Source organism: Bos indicus x Bos taurus, chromosome 4, assembly GCF_003369695.1.
Source record: "Bos indicus x Bos taurus breed Angus x Brahman F1 hybrid chromosome 4, Bos_hybrid_MaternalHap_v2.0, whole genome shotgun sequence".
Classification (NCBI taxonomy): Eukaryota; Metazoa; Chordata; class Mammalia; order Artiodactyla; family Bovidae; genus Bos; species Bos indicus x Bos taurus.
Window position 1 is genome coordinate 12742553 of NC_040079.1, and position 13574 is coordinate 12756126.

The 13574-nt window shown below is 45.1% G+C and overlaps 1 protein-coding gene across 6 annotated transcripts in view; it reads left to right on the top strand.

Moving 5' to 3' along the window:
- LOC113891063 (TRPM8 channel-associated factor 1) overlaps positions 1 to 13574 on the top strand; it is a 51322-nt gene that overhangs the window by 10826 nt on the left and 26922 nt on the right. For 2 of the 6 annotated variants that reach the window (XM_027538746.1, XM_027538745.1), the window contains exon 1: positions 2745 to 2868. The exons of 2 other annotated variants lie outside the window; for them this stretch is intronic. The gene's annotated coding sequence lies outside the window, so the exon portion shown is untranslated. Of the gene's footprint in view, positions 1 to 621; positions 745 to 1903; positions 2144 to 2744; positions 2869 to 13574 lie in introns of those variants that run through there. 2 more of the 6 variants (XM_027538749.1, XM_027538748.1) reach the window with 2 other exon arrangements.

Genomic DNA, 13574 nt, shown 5'->3' on the forward strand with positions numbered 1-13574 from the left:
TCCATGGGGTCGCTGAGGGTTGGACACGACTGAGCGACTTCACTTTCACTTTTCACTTTCATTCATTGGAGAAGGAAATGGCAACCCACTCCGGTGTTCTTGCCTGAAGAATCCCACGGACGGGGGAGCCTGGTGGGCTGCCGTCTCTGGGGTCGCACAGAGTCGGACACGACTGAAGAGACTTAGCAGCAGCAGCAGAGGAAAAAAAACTACCGGTCAACCCTTCCCACTTTCTAAGGTAGCCAAATATATCCTTATTTTTCCTGTTAGAAAAACAGAAACATACTAAAGTAGGATCATTAATGTTTCACTGAAACAGCTTTATTATTTTATATAAAGATCTATCATTATTTATTAACCAACTCGCTGGCTGGTAAACAGTCTCATGGATTTCTTTTTTGACAAATTGCCCTGCCTCCCTGCCAGGACTGGGGCAAGGGTCTCCATCCTGGATCAGCGGCGGCATCTTCGCGCAGAAACACACAAAGCGGGGCCTCTGCGGTTTGAGGGGCGGGGGGATGTCGGCCAGGCTCCGCCCCAACCGTTGCGTCCACCAATCAGCTACCGGGACGGCCTCCTTCTCCCTCCCCCATTCCCACTGCGGCCCACCTTCACCCGCAGGTTCCACCGCCGTCTCCCCCAGTTATCAAATCCTGGACTGTGTGCCCCCTCTTCGTGTCACACCTCTGCAGAGGCGCCCCCTCCCCCTCTGAAGTAGCGGGTGTGGATATTGCTGGACAACGGGTGAGTCTTGTACAGATAAAGTTTCTGGCCACGGAGCACAGACGGAGGTCCCTGCGGCTGGGCTGGGCTGGGAAAGGGAAGCGGCCGGGGGCGTGGGACAGTGAGTCCAGCGGGGCTAAGAAAGCGATCGGGTGTTCGGCCTGAGACCACTTGGGCCTAATAAGCCAGACATCTTTCAAAGAGGATTCCCTGAGGTTTCCGCATGTCTGTTTCTGGCTTTTGTTTTTTTCCTCCTACTATTCTGGCCCTTATTTCTTTAGTGCTGTATTTCTCGTCCAGGAAGGTAGCCATCGAGAGTCTAATGCATCCTTGCCCTTTCCAAACATTTTTCATAATAGACTCTCAAAACAACAGATAAGCACAGAAAACAGCACAGCAGATTTATCAGATCACCTTTCCTTCAGCTCCCTCTTTCCCTCTCAACGTCAATCCCTCGTTCCCTCTGTGTATCTCTTTTTAAGAAACAATATGAGGTTTAAAGCCTTTTCCCCACCAACTCTCACACCGCCATCCTCAGAGGTAAGTTAGGTTGTATCCCTCCCATGTATAGTTTTGTCCTTCTATTATTTATTTGTATGTAAGTAATATATGCATTCTTGTTTTGAATTTTACATTTTTTATGAAACTCGGTGTTTGGGGGTTTTATATTGGTGCTACTAATCTTGGTATTTCAGACCCAAAACGGTCTTAGCAAACAAGTCAGCCACCCTCCCTGTTTAGCTGAGAACCCTGGCCCCTGGAGAAGGTAAAAGACTTCCTTGCCATCACCCCTCCACTGAGCAGGATCCTGAATTTGTGATCCCTTGATTTCTGGTGTTACCTCTATGTAAATCCTGCCAGTGAGCTCACCTAACATACATGATCCTATTGAATATTGTTCATACAATTCAATTTAGGAAAAGGGGGTTGAAGGGAGATGGGGAGAGAAAAAATGACTTGGATTTGGACCAAAATCTTACTCAAGGTTAAAAGGTATGCATTTTCCTGAAACATTGTATGCTATCAAATGTTAGGATGACCAGAGTATTTATTTTATTTAACAAGCATTCATAGTCTTACTGTTTGCCAGACATTGATCTAAGAACTTTCTGGTATTCACTCACAGATTTAAGCCTTGGACTGTAACATAGGTACCAATTTTATCATCCCCATTTTATAGGTCATGACACTGAGGCACAGAGAATTAAGTAACTTGTGCAAAGTCACCCAGCCCGTAAACTATAGCACTAAGATGGATTCCGGATCATCTGGTGACAGTCTGAATTCCTAACCATTGTATAGTACCACCTGAGCTCGGCGAAGTCACCACACAAAGTAGGAACTTGCAGTTCTGAGAAGGGACAAGCAACTGTCAGCTGGTCATCAGAAAGGACTTCAAGAAAGAGAGAGGATTTGAAAGGTACACAATAAATTTCAGCCAATTTTGGTAGCTTGACATATAATATATTCTTATTTTTAATTTACAAAAGTAACACATAACCGTGCATATGATGCAGAAGTATGTAAAAATTGCCCTTCGATATTCCTCAGATTAAACAATATTAGCAGGGAGAGATGAATCTGTCCTTTCACGCACCATAATACAAATATACGCAAGACTGCTTTTTATTATAAAAACGAGAGCCTATTGAACAATTTCTACCACTTTTATTTTTCCCTAGGCAATGCGTCCAGTACTTTCCTCCTACGAATTGGAGATCTAAGCTTTTCATAAGCATTGAATAATATTCTGTAGGCTGTATCCTATGGTTTGTTCAGCCTTTTCCTCTACTAATGAATAGTCAGAGAAGTATATGTCTTTATTAAAACGGCCACCCCCACTGTCCGGATGGGAGCCACCGCAATGCCAAGCCCACTGGGCCGGCGACACAAAGAAGTGCTGTCCCCTGCCAAGCGTCGCCCCTAGGGCTCGCGGCCCCGCCCAGGAGGAAGCGGGTTGGGGGGGGTGGGCGGCGGGGAGGAGACTGGTCGGGAGCCCCTCCCCTTCTCCCCCTCGGGCTCCGCCCAGCTCGCTCGCCCAGAGCTGTTTGCGAGGACGTGCCTTCCCCGCAGAACCAAGGGCCCCTCTGTGCACGCATCCTTGCTTGCTCCAGCTGCCTCCGTGGAAGCTGCAGGGGCGACCTGGTGAGTGGCCCTCTCCTAACACCTCGCAGGCCGGACCAGGGGCGGGTGGCCGTGCGCTGAGATCGGTAGGGGGAGGCAGGCGCCGGAGGCCGAGAGGCGCGGGCCCGGCGGGGGACAAGGTTGCGGGTACCTAAAAAGAGGGGCGGACCCCCTCGCTGTTGCGTCCCCCTTCCTGTGATTGTTTTCGGCTCTCGGGCTCTGCGTCCCTCCTGCCGCATTGCTTCTCTCCGGGTTCTGACATCTGATGTTTGTTTAATTGCTTTGTGTGGTCGAGTTACGCGCAGGCCTGGCCTAAGAGAAACAAACAGCCTCTCATCCGCAGCTTTATCGGCTGAGCCTGCCGTAGCCCCTGGGTGGTGGCAGGGCTTGCTCGGGAACACACCGGGAGCTGGGGATGGAACATCACTTCTGTCCTCCTGCCCTTTGATCTTTGCAAACACCGTCTCTGGGTCTGAGATCCCTCGCCCACTCTCATTGCCCCTTCCCCTCCCTCCCCCGAGACTGGTTGGGGTGTGTGTGTGTGTGTGTGTGTGTGTGTGTGTGTCTAACAGGGGCGGATGATCTGTGTCCCTCCAGCCCACCCTAAGCTCCCTGCCCTCAGGCCTGAGAATTCCATGCCAATGCACGCGAGCTTTCCGTGGTCTCCCCTCCCCTCACCCCTCCGCCCCCTGCTTCCCCCGTCTCAACCCCCTCTCCACTCCTCTGACGTCACCGACATGCTCTTTGCTGACTGGCTCCGGGCCTAGGGAAGAAAATCTGGCCGACCTAGAGCCTGGAAGGGGAAAGTGGGAGAGGGATCCCACACCAGAACTTTAGTGCTGACAGCCGCCGCAGAGCTGACTGACCTCTCCCACACTGTCCATGTGATAGACACCTTGGAAAGCAGGCTGATCAATAGTAAGAAGCGGCAGGTAGATTTAAAAACAAAAAACTCAGGTCTCATTCCTGGGCCCATACTCTTCCATTACTCGATTTTCCTGGGAATTACCGAGTGAGAAAAGTGGGCAAATATGAGTGAGAGAAAGACGAGAGCCCCCGGAGGGAACTTGGGGATTAAGAAAAGATTGCATTAAGGTTGAACTGGAAGAATAGAAAAAGCAAAGTCTTGAATGCCTACATTTATGGAGATGGGGAAGGAATTGATTCTGGAAGGCCACAAGAGTGCCTTGAAAGATATTAATAACGGTCTGTCTTTTAGGCTAGGTGATTGGTATATGGAAGTTTAATTTTGTGTATTGTTCTATGATTATTTTAACATCGTATTCTAACATGTGCATTAGTGTGTGTGTGTTCAGTGGTGTCAGACTCTTTGTGACCCTTCTAACGATAGCTCGCCAGGCTTCTCTGTCCATGGGGCTTTCAGGCAAGAATACTGGAGTGGATTGCCATTCCCTTCTCCAGGGGATCTTCTTGACCCGAGGATCAAACCCACGTCTCCTGCATCTCCTACACTGGCAGGCAGATTCTTTACTACTAATACCATCTGGGAAGCCCTCTATGTGCATTACATATTCTTTTAAATGTTTGGATTAAACCATTTTAAGTGAAAATCAAATCAATAGATTGAACTGGTAATATCTAAAAGAGAATGTGAAAGGTGTTGAACCCACCCTGATTATGGCTACTATTAGCAGAAGATGGTGGACACTGGAAAAGATATTAGACATGTAAAGAAAAAGAAACAAGAGGTTGCTGGTAAAAATGGACCAGGACCTGTAGAGTTGGTGTCTGTGATATGAATCATTTTTCAAGGCCAGAGTAGCTATATGCTGTAGAAGTGATCCCAAGTTTGCCCTTCATACTCACATCCATCATTCAGTCATTCATCTATGGAGTACCTGTTCATTCCTGGGGGTGGAATCCAACTATATAAAACATGTCCCCTGACCTCAGATACTTATTCTACTTTGGGGACTTAAAATCAAGCTATAATGTAGGTGTGATACAGTATCCAAAGCTAGCCCTCTACCTTCTCTCTCTTACAGATACAGCTCTTAAAAGGAAACCCTGTGCATGTACCATGGGGCCTCTTTGTAGTAGAGGCAAGGGACTTATAAAGCTCTATCCCCTAAGTTACAAATTGTGCCCGAGATACCTTCTGCTTTAGAAGTACCTTGGGTTTCATTAGCTAGTGGGCCTGGAGAAAGCAGGGAAAGCAGGATCCATAAGGAGAACCAAAGATGAACTTAACGGGAGAAATAAGGATTCCCCCAGGCTGTGTCCATCTGTGCTCATAAAGCTAGGAGGGCAGACAGGAATTCAAACACAAGAAGGAAGCGTTTGGTTTAAAAATCAAGCGTTGGGGTCACTGTTAGCTGGTTAAAGCGGGGATAGAATTAGCTGCAAAGTTCAAGGAACCTCCACAGAGGAGGAAATCAGATTTATTGGTGGACAAATGCATAACTTATCGGGAGATGAAGAAAGATGTTTTAGGATGAGTGAAATAGAATCAGTTGATGAATCTAATCATTTATATATTCAATTGTTTAATGGGTTTACTTGACTGAATTTGTATTATCTGTGCTATTCTGGGGCTTTTCAGGTGGCACTCGTGGTAAAGAACCCGCCTGCCAATGCAGGAAACATAATGAGACTTGGGTTTGATCCCTGGGTTTGAAGATCCCCTGGAGGAGGACATGGAAACCCACTCCAGTATTCTTGCCTGAGAATCCCATGGACAGAGGAGCCTGGTGGGCTGTGGTCCATAGGGTTGCAAAGAGTTGGACACAACTGAAGTGACTTAGTGTGTATGTACATGCTATTTTTAATTATTATAGTAATACATACAACAATTCAAAGGAAGTAGATGCTTACTCCTCAGAAGAAAAGCTATGACAAACCTAGAAAGCATATTAAAAAAGCAGAGACATCACTTTGTTGACAAAGATCCATATAGTCAAAGCTATTGTTTTGCCAGTAATCATGTATGGATGTGAGAGTTGGACCATAAAAAGGGCTGAGTGGTAAAGAATTGATGCTTTCAAATTGAGGTGCTGGAGAAGACTCTTGAGAATCCCTTGGACAACAGGGAGATTAAACCACTCAGTTCTAAAGGAAATCAATATTCATTGGAAGGACTGATGCTGAAGCTCCAATACTTTGGCCACCTGATGCAAAGAACTGACTCACTGGAAAAGACCCTGAAGCTGGGAAAGACTGAAGGCAAAAGAAGGGGGCAGCAGAGGATGAAATGGTTGGATGGCATCACTGATTCAATGGACAAGAGTCTGACCAAATTCCAGGAGATACAAAGCCAGTGCTCTAGGACAACCCAGAGGGATGGGGCAGGGAGTGGGGTTCAGGATGGGGAGACACATGTGCACCCATGGGTGATTCATTTTGATGTATAGCAAAACCCACCACAGTATTATAAAGTAATTATCCTCCAATTAAAATAGATAAATTAATTTTTTAAAAAAACCTCCAGGAAATAGTGGAGGACAGACGAGCCTGGTGTGCTACAGTCCATGGGGTCGCAAAGAGTCAGGCATGACTTAGTGACTGAACAACAACAGACTTATATAAGGAGAACGAATACTGTTCACCTCTTCCTTTCCTATGCAGTCAGTGTTAGCTTGTTGAAATGTGGCCTCCATAGATTTTCAGGATGAGAAACCCAAGTAAGTCTGTAGGTGTTGCGAGAGGGCATCAGAGGGCAGACACACTGAAACCATAATCACAGAAAACTAGCCAATCTGATCACACAGAACACAGCCTTGTCTAACTCAGTGAAACTAAGCCATGCATGTGGGGCCACCCAAGACAGATGGGCCATGGTGGAGAGCTCTGACAGAATGTGGTCCACTAGAGAAGAGAATGGCAAACCACTTCAGTATTCTTGCCTTGAGAACCCCATGAACAGTATGAAAAGGCAAAATGATAGGATACTGAAAGAGGAACTCCCCAGGTCGGTAGGTGCCCAATATGCTACTGGAGATCAGTGGAGATGTAACTCCAGAAAGATGAAGGGATGGAGCCAAAGCAAAAACAATACCCAGTTGTGGATGTGACTGGTGATAGAAGCAAGGTCCAATGCTATAAAGAGCGATATTGCATAGGAACCTGGAATGTCAGGTCCATGAATCAAGGCAAATTGGAAGTGGTCAAACAGGAGATGGCAAGAGTGAACGTCGACATTCTAGGAATCAGCGAACTAAAATGGACTGGAATGGGTGAGTTTAACTCAGATGACCATTATATCTACTACTGAGGGCAGGAATCCCTTAGAAGAAATGGAGTAGCCATCATGGTCAACAAAAGAGTCTGAAATGCAGTACTTGAACGCAATTTCAAAAACAACAAAATAATCTCTGTTCGTTTCCAAGGCAAACCATTCAATATCACAGTAATCCAAACCTATGTCCCAACCAGTAACGTTGAAGAAGCTGAAGTTGAACGGTTCTATGAAGACCTACAAGACCTTTTAGAACTAACACCCAAAAAAGATGTCCTTTTCATTTTAGGGGACTGGAATGCAAAAGTAGGAAGTCAAAAAACACCTGGAGTAACAGGCAAATTTGGCCTTGGAGTACGGAATGAAGCAGGGCAAAGACTAATAGAGTTTTGCCAAGAGAACACACTGGTCATAGCAAATACCCTCTTCCAACAACACAAGAGAAGTTTCTACACATGGACATCACCAGATGGTCAACACTGAAATCAGATTGATTATATTCTTTGCAGCCAAAGATGGAGAAGTTCTATACAGTCAGGAAAAACAAGACCGGGAGCTGACTGTGGCTCAGATCATGAACTCCTTATTGTCAAATTCAGACTTAAATTGATGAAAATAGAGAAAACCACTAGACCATTCAGGTATGACCTAAATCAAATCCCTTATGATTATACAGTGGAAGTGAGAAATAGATTTAAAGGACTAGATCTGATAGACAGGGTGCCTGATGAACTATGGAATAAGGTTCGTGACATTGTACAGGAGACAGGGATCAAGACCATCCCCGAGAAAAAGAAATGCAAAAAAGCAAAATGGCTGTCTGGGGAGGCCTTACAAATAGCTGTGAAAAGAAGAGAAGTGAAAAGCACAGGAGAAAAGGAAAGATATAAGCATCTGAATGCAGAATTCCAAAGAATAGCAAGGAGAGATAAAAAAAGCGTTCCTCAGTGATCAGTGCAAAGAATTAGAGGAAAACAACAGAATGGAAAAGACTAGAGATCTCTTCAAGAAAATTAGAGCTACCAAGGGAATATTTCATGCAAAGATGAGCTAGATAAAGGACAGAAATGGTATGGACCTAACAGAAGCAGAAGATAGTAAGCAGAGGTGGCAAGAATACACAGAAGAACTGTACAGAAAAGATCTTCATGACCAAGATAATCACGATGGTGTGATCACTGACCTAGAGCCAGACATCCTGGAATGTGAAGTCAAGTGGGCCTTAGAAAGCATCACTACGAACAAAGCTAGTGGAGGTGATGGAATTCCAGTTGAGCTATTTCAAACCCTGAAAGATGATGCTGTGAAAGTGCTGCACTCAATAGGCCAACAAATTTGGAAAACTCAGCAGTGGCCACAGGACTGGAAAAGGTCAGTTTTCATTCCAATCCCAAGGAAAGGCAATGCCAAAGAATGCTCAAACTACCGCAAAATTGCACTCATCTCACATGGTAGTAAAGTAATGCTCAAAATTCTCCAAGCCAGGCTTCAGCAATACGTGAACCGTGAACTTCCAGATGTTCAAGCTGGTTTTAGAAAAGGCAGAGGAACCAGAGATCAAATTGCCAGCATCCACTGGATCATCGAAAAAGCAAGAGATTTCCAGAAAAACATCTATTTCTGCTTTATTGACTATGCCAAAGCCTTTGACTGTGTAGCTCAAACAAACTGGAAAATTCTGAAAGAGATGGGAATACCAGACCACCTAACCTGCCTCTTGAAAAACCTATACGCAGGTCAGGAAGCAACAGTTAGAACTGGACATGGTACAACAGACTGGTTCCAAACAGGAAAAGGAGGACGTCAAGGCTGTATATTGTCACCCTGCTTGTTTAACTTATATGCAGAGTACATCATGAGAAATGTGGGGTGGAAAGAAGCACAAGCTGGAATCAAGATTGCCGGGAGAAATACCAATAACCTCAGATATGCAGATGACACCACCCTTATGGCAGAAAATGAAGAGGAACTAAAGAGCTTCTTGATGAAAGTGAAAGAGGAGAGTGAAAAAGTTGGCTTAAAGCTCAAGATTCAGAAAATGAAGATCATGGCATCTGGTCCCATCACTTCATGGGAAATAGATGGGGAAACAGTGGAAACAGTGTCAGACTTTGTTTTGGCGGGCTCCAAAATCACTGCAGATGGTGATTGCAGCCATGAAATTAAAAGACGCTTACTCCTTGGAAGGAAAGTTATGACCAACCTAGATAGCATATTCAAAAGCAGAGACATTACTTTGCCAACAAATGTACGTCTAGTCAAAGCTATGGTTTTTCCAGTGGTCATGTATGGATGTGAGAGTTGGACAGTGAAGAAAGCTGAGCACTGAAGAATTGATGTTTTTGCACTGTGGTGTTGGAGAAGACTCTTGAGAGTCCCTTGGACTGCAAGGAGATCCAACCAGTCCATTCTAAAGTAGATCAGTCCTGGGTGTTCATTGGAAGGACTGATGCTAAAGCTGAAACTCCAATACTTTGGCCACCTCATGCGAAGAGTTGACTCATTGGAAAAGACTCTGATGCTGGGAGGGATTGGGGCCAGGAGGAGAAGGGGACGACAGAGGATGAGGTGGCTGGATGGCATGACCGACTCGATGGACATGAGTCTGAGTGAACTCCGGGAGTTGGTGATGGACAGTGAGGCCTGGTGTGCTGCGATTCATGGGTCGCAAAGAGTCAGACACGACTGAGCGACTGAACTGAACTGATAGTCAAAGCTATGGTTTTTCCAGTTGTCATGTATGGCTGTGAGAGTTGGACCATAAAGTAGGCTGAGCACCGAAGAATTGATGCTTTCGAACTACGGTGCTGGAGAAGACTCTTGACAGTCCCTTGGTCAGCAAAGAGATCAAACCAGTCAATCCCAAAGAAAATCAATCCTGAATATTCACTGGAAGGACTGATGCTGAGGCTTAAGCTCCAATACTTTGGCCAGCTGATGTAAAGATCCAAGTCATTGGAAAAGACACCAATGCTGGGAGAGATTGAGGGCAGGAGAAGAAGGGGACAACAGAGGGTGAGATGGTTGGATGGCATCACCGACTTGATGGACATGAGTTTGAGCAACTTAGAATACAGTGAAGGACAGGGAGGCCTGGTGGGCTGCAGTCTGTGGGGTCTCAAAGAGTCAGACATGACTGAGCAACTGTGCAACAACAGTAAAATTCCGAGTAACAGACTTATGTGTTTCTGGTACTTAAGAACATGGACTGCAATACTAGACTTCCTGGGTTTGAATGGTTAATCGATCTCTTACCACTTATGTGACTTAACCAAGTAGCAAATCCTCTGGCCATCAAGTTTTCTGGGTTTTTTTGTTGTTGTTGTTGTTTGGTTTCGGCTATTTTTAAAATTGGAATAGTGATAGCACATACCTCAGTGGTTTATTGTCAGAATTAAATAATGTATATAAAGCATTTATAATGATGCTTGGAGCCTGGTAAGCACTATATCGTTACTACTCCTAAAATTACTATTATTAGTTTCTCTATCCATATAAAAGTGGGTTTGTGTCCTACATATTGCAGTGATTTGATATTTTTACTTCAGATGTATCTGGGACATTCTTCTAGGTATCAAAACTGGATTTAACTCTACTCTTTGTAATAGCTTTGTAATACTGATTATCATACTTTACTCGAACATTTCTCCCTCTCAAAACTTGTCTTGCCACATTCACAGCATTGCTATCAGATCAGGGCTGACACAGTAGCCTCACTCACAGTGCAGGAAAGGGGAAAACTGATGTAGAGGGCGTACACCGGTGTTTCTTCCCAAACCCCACTCCCCTCAGGCCACCACCCCTCTAGCCCAGGAACCAACTCAGCAGGAAATCACCCCTCTTCTCCCTTGTTCCCTACTTTTCAAACCTCCAGGCCACCTGTCCATGCCTTTGGTCACTTCTCCACAGATATTTCTTCTCCCATGAACCAGCTTAGAGTACAGCTAGAGAGAGAAAATTACGAGTCCCCTGCTCTAGGCGACTTCAGAGTATCAACACTACCGACAGTATGGCAGCTGTTGCAGAGTGTGTATGGGTGGTGGGTAGGGGCTGCACCCCAGGGTCTCATGGTGGACACCATGGCCTGTCTGGGGGTATGGGGAAGTTGGATCAGCGATCCTGCACCCTCGGGAGTCAAAAACTGGTTCTGGGGAGCCTTCCTTGTCATCTGTCCATCTCCACGTCTCGGTTTGTCGTGTATCTATCTATATTTGTAGTTTTGTGTAGTGGTGAGCAACATTGTATGTGTGTCTTTCATACTGCTGCTCTGATTTTTGTAAGAAAGGTTATTAGCTTTGCTGGTCTGAGGATGGGCACACCTTTGAAACTGAGTTGCCCCTGTCATATTGCTTTCAGATTCTCAGGCCTTTCACAGACCATGCTAGTGTTTCCAAAGCCTCTGGGACATTGGGATGTCAATTATCTTCATCTTCTCCTCCTCCTCTTCCTCTTTCTTCTTTGCCCCCTTCCCCACTTCTTTTCATATAAGCTTATGGAAAAACATATATGTTATTTCAATTTCCTGTGAGATTGATCATATTTCCATTGATTAATTGGCTATTTAAGTTTCCTCTTGTGGACGGCAAAGCGTTTGTCTACAATGCGGGAGACCCGGGTTCCATCCCTGGGTCGGGAAGATCCCCTGGAGAAGGAAATGGCAATCCACTCCAGTACTATTGCCTGGAAAGTCCCATGGACAGAGGAGCCTGGTAGGCTACAGTCCATGGGGTCGCAAAGAGCCAGACACGACTGAGCGACTTCACTTCCGACTTCACTTTCTGTGACCAGCTTCTCTTAGAAGGAGAGGATTTTGGTGGCTTGAAAGATGTGGGAGTGGGAACCAGAAGAAAGAGAATGGAAAGAGAATCTCAAGTTAAAGCAGAGCAGGCCCAGGAAGGCCAAGTATCCTGGAAGCTGCTGGAGACACGCTGGAAAGTGAGGAGCAACCAGACCTGGAGGCCTTAAACCCCAGGAGGAAGCTCAGATTTTCCCCTGTGGGCAAAGATGAAGCTCTGGGTCTTCTTTTCTGGGAAATAATACAATCTGTGACTGTAGAAGAATAAAGGTGAGAACAGATACTGATGACGTAGAAGCCAGATGCTTTTGTCCAGGCATGAATTACTGAGGACCTAAACTAGGTTAGCGGAAGCGTGTGTTGGAAACCATGATGGACAACGCTATGGCCAGCTGGATGTGGAGCAGGAGGGAGAGGAGACACAACTGTGACTCCTTGTGCTTGCTGTCCCGGCTGTTTGTGGACCCCAGGAGGAGCAGGGGCAGGACAAGCCCTCATTAACCAACTCTCTGCTGATTGTATCTTCTCTGTGGGGTGCAGATTACTCTTTAACAACTAGGGACCTCGAGCTTATGGAATTTACCCAAGAGGAGCTAATTTGGAGGGGGAAAAGTTAAGACTTTGTAGTTTTGAGACAGTTACAAATGGCAGAATGTACTTTCAGTAGGGCTCTTGCATTTATTAGTTATGTCAGGACCAGGGCTTTTGCATCCGTGGCTTGGGGAAGGCACAGACAAGGGCTATGCCAAGGATTTTTTCAAGAACCCATCAAAATATTTAACTAAAGATAATCAGTAGTGTTAGTATTGGCTCTAAAATATGAACTCTATAAAAATCAAAGTCAATAAATACTTAATCCAGTGTTGGTAAAAATCTAACATTAGATTTTTTTCACTTTATAAGAGTTTCCTATTATCAGATCAGATCAGATCAGATCAGTCACTCAGTCGTGTCCGACTCTTTGAGACCCCATGAATCGCAGCACGCCAGGCCTCCCTGTCCATCACCAACTCCCGGAGTTCACTCAGACTCACGTCCATCGAGTCAGTGGTGCCATCCAGCCATCTCATCCTCTGTTGTCCCTTTCTCCTCTTGCCCCCAATCCCTCCCAGCATCAGAGTCTTTTCCAATGAGTCAACTCTTCGCATGAGGTGGCCAAAGTACTGGAGTTTCAATACACATACTTAAATAGTTACTCTTAATCAAGTAATTTTAAGCAAAGATATATATACACACACACACACATACACACATATATATATGTATAATAAGTAATTGATACTCATATACATATAAATATATATATATTTATATATATATGGGCTTCCCTGGTGGCTCAGACTGTAAAGAATCCACCTGCAATGCACGAGACGAGGGTTCTATCCCTGGGCCAGGAAGATCCCCTGGAGAAGGGAATGGCAACCCATTCCAGTATTTTTGCCTGGAGAGTCTCATGGACAGAGAAGCCAGGGGAGCTACAGTCCATGGGGTCGCAAAGAGTCTGGGTGACTAAGCACACACGCATGCATTTATATGCATTTTATATATATAGTAGTTTGTTGTTTAGTTGCTAAGTTACATCTGACTGTTTTGCAACCCCATGGACTATAGCCCACACAGTGTGTGTGTGTGTGTGTGTGTGTGTATAAAATTACTCTTAATCTAGTAATTTTAAGCAAAGATATATATACACATATATCTGTGTGTGTATATATATATATATATATAATATACTTT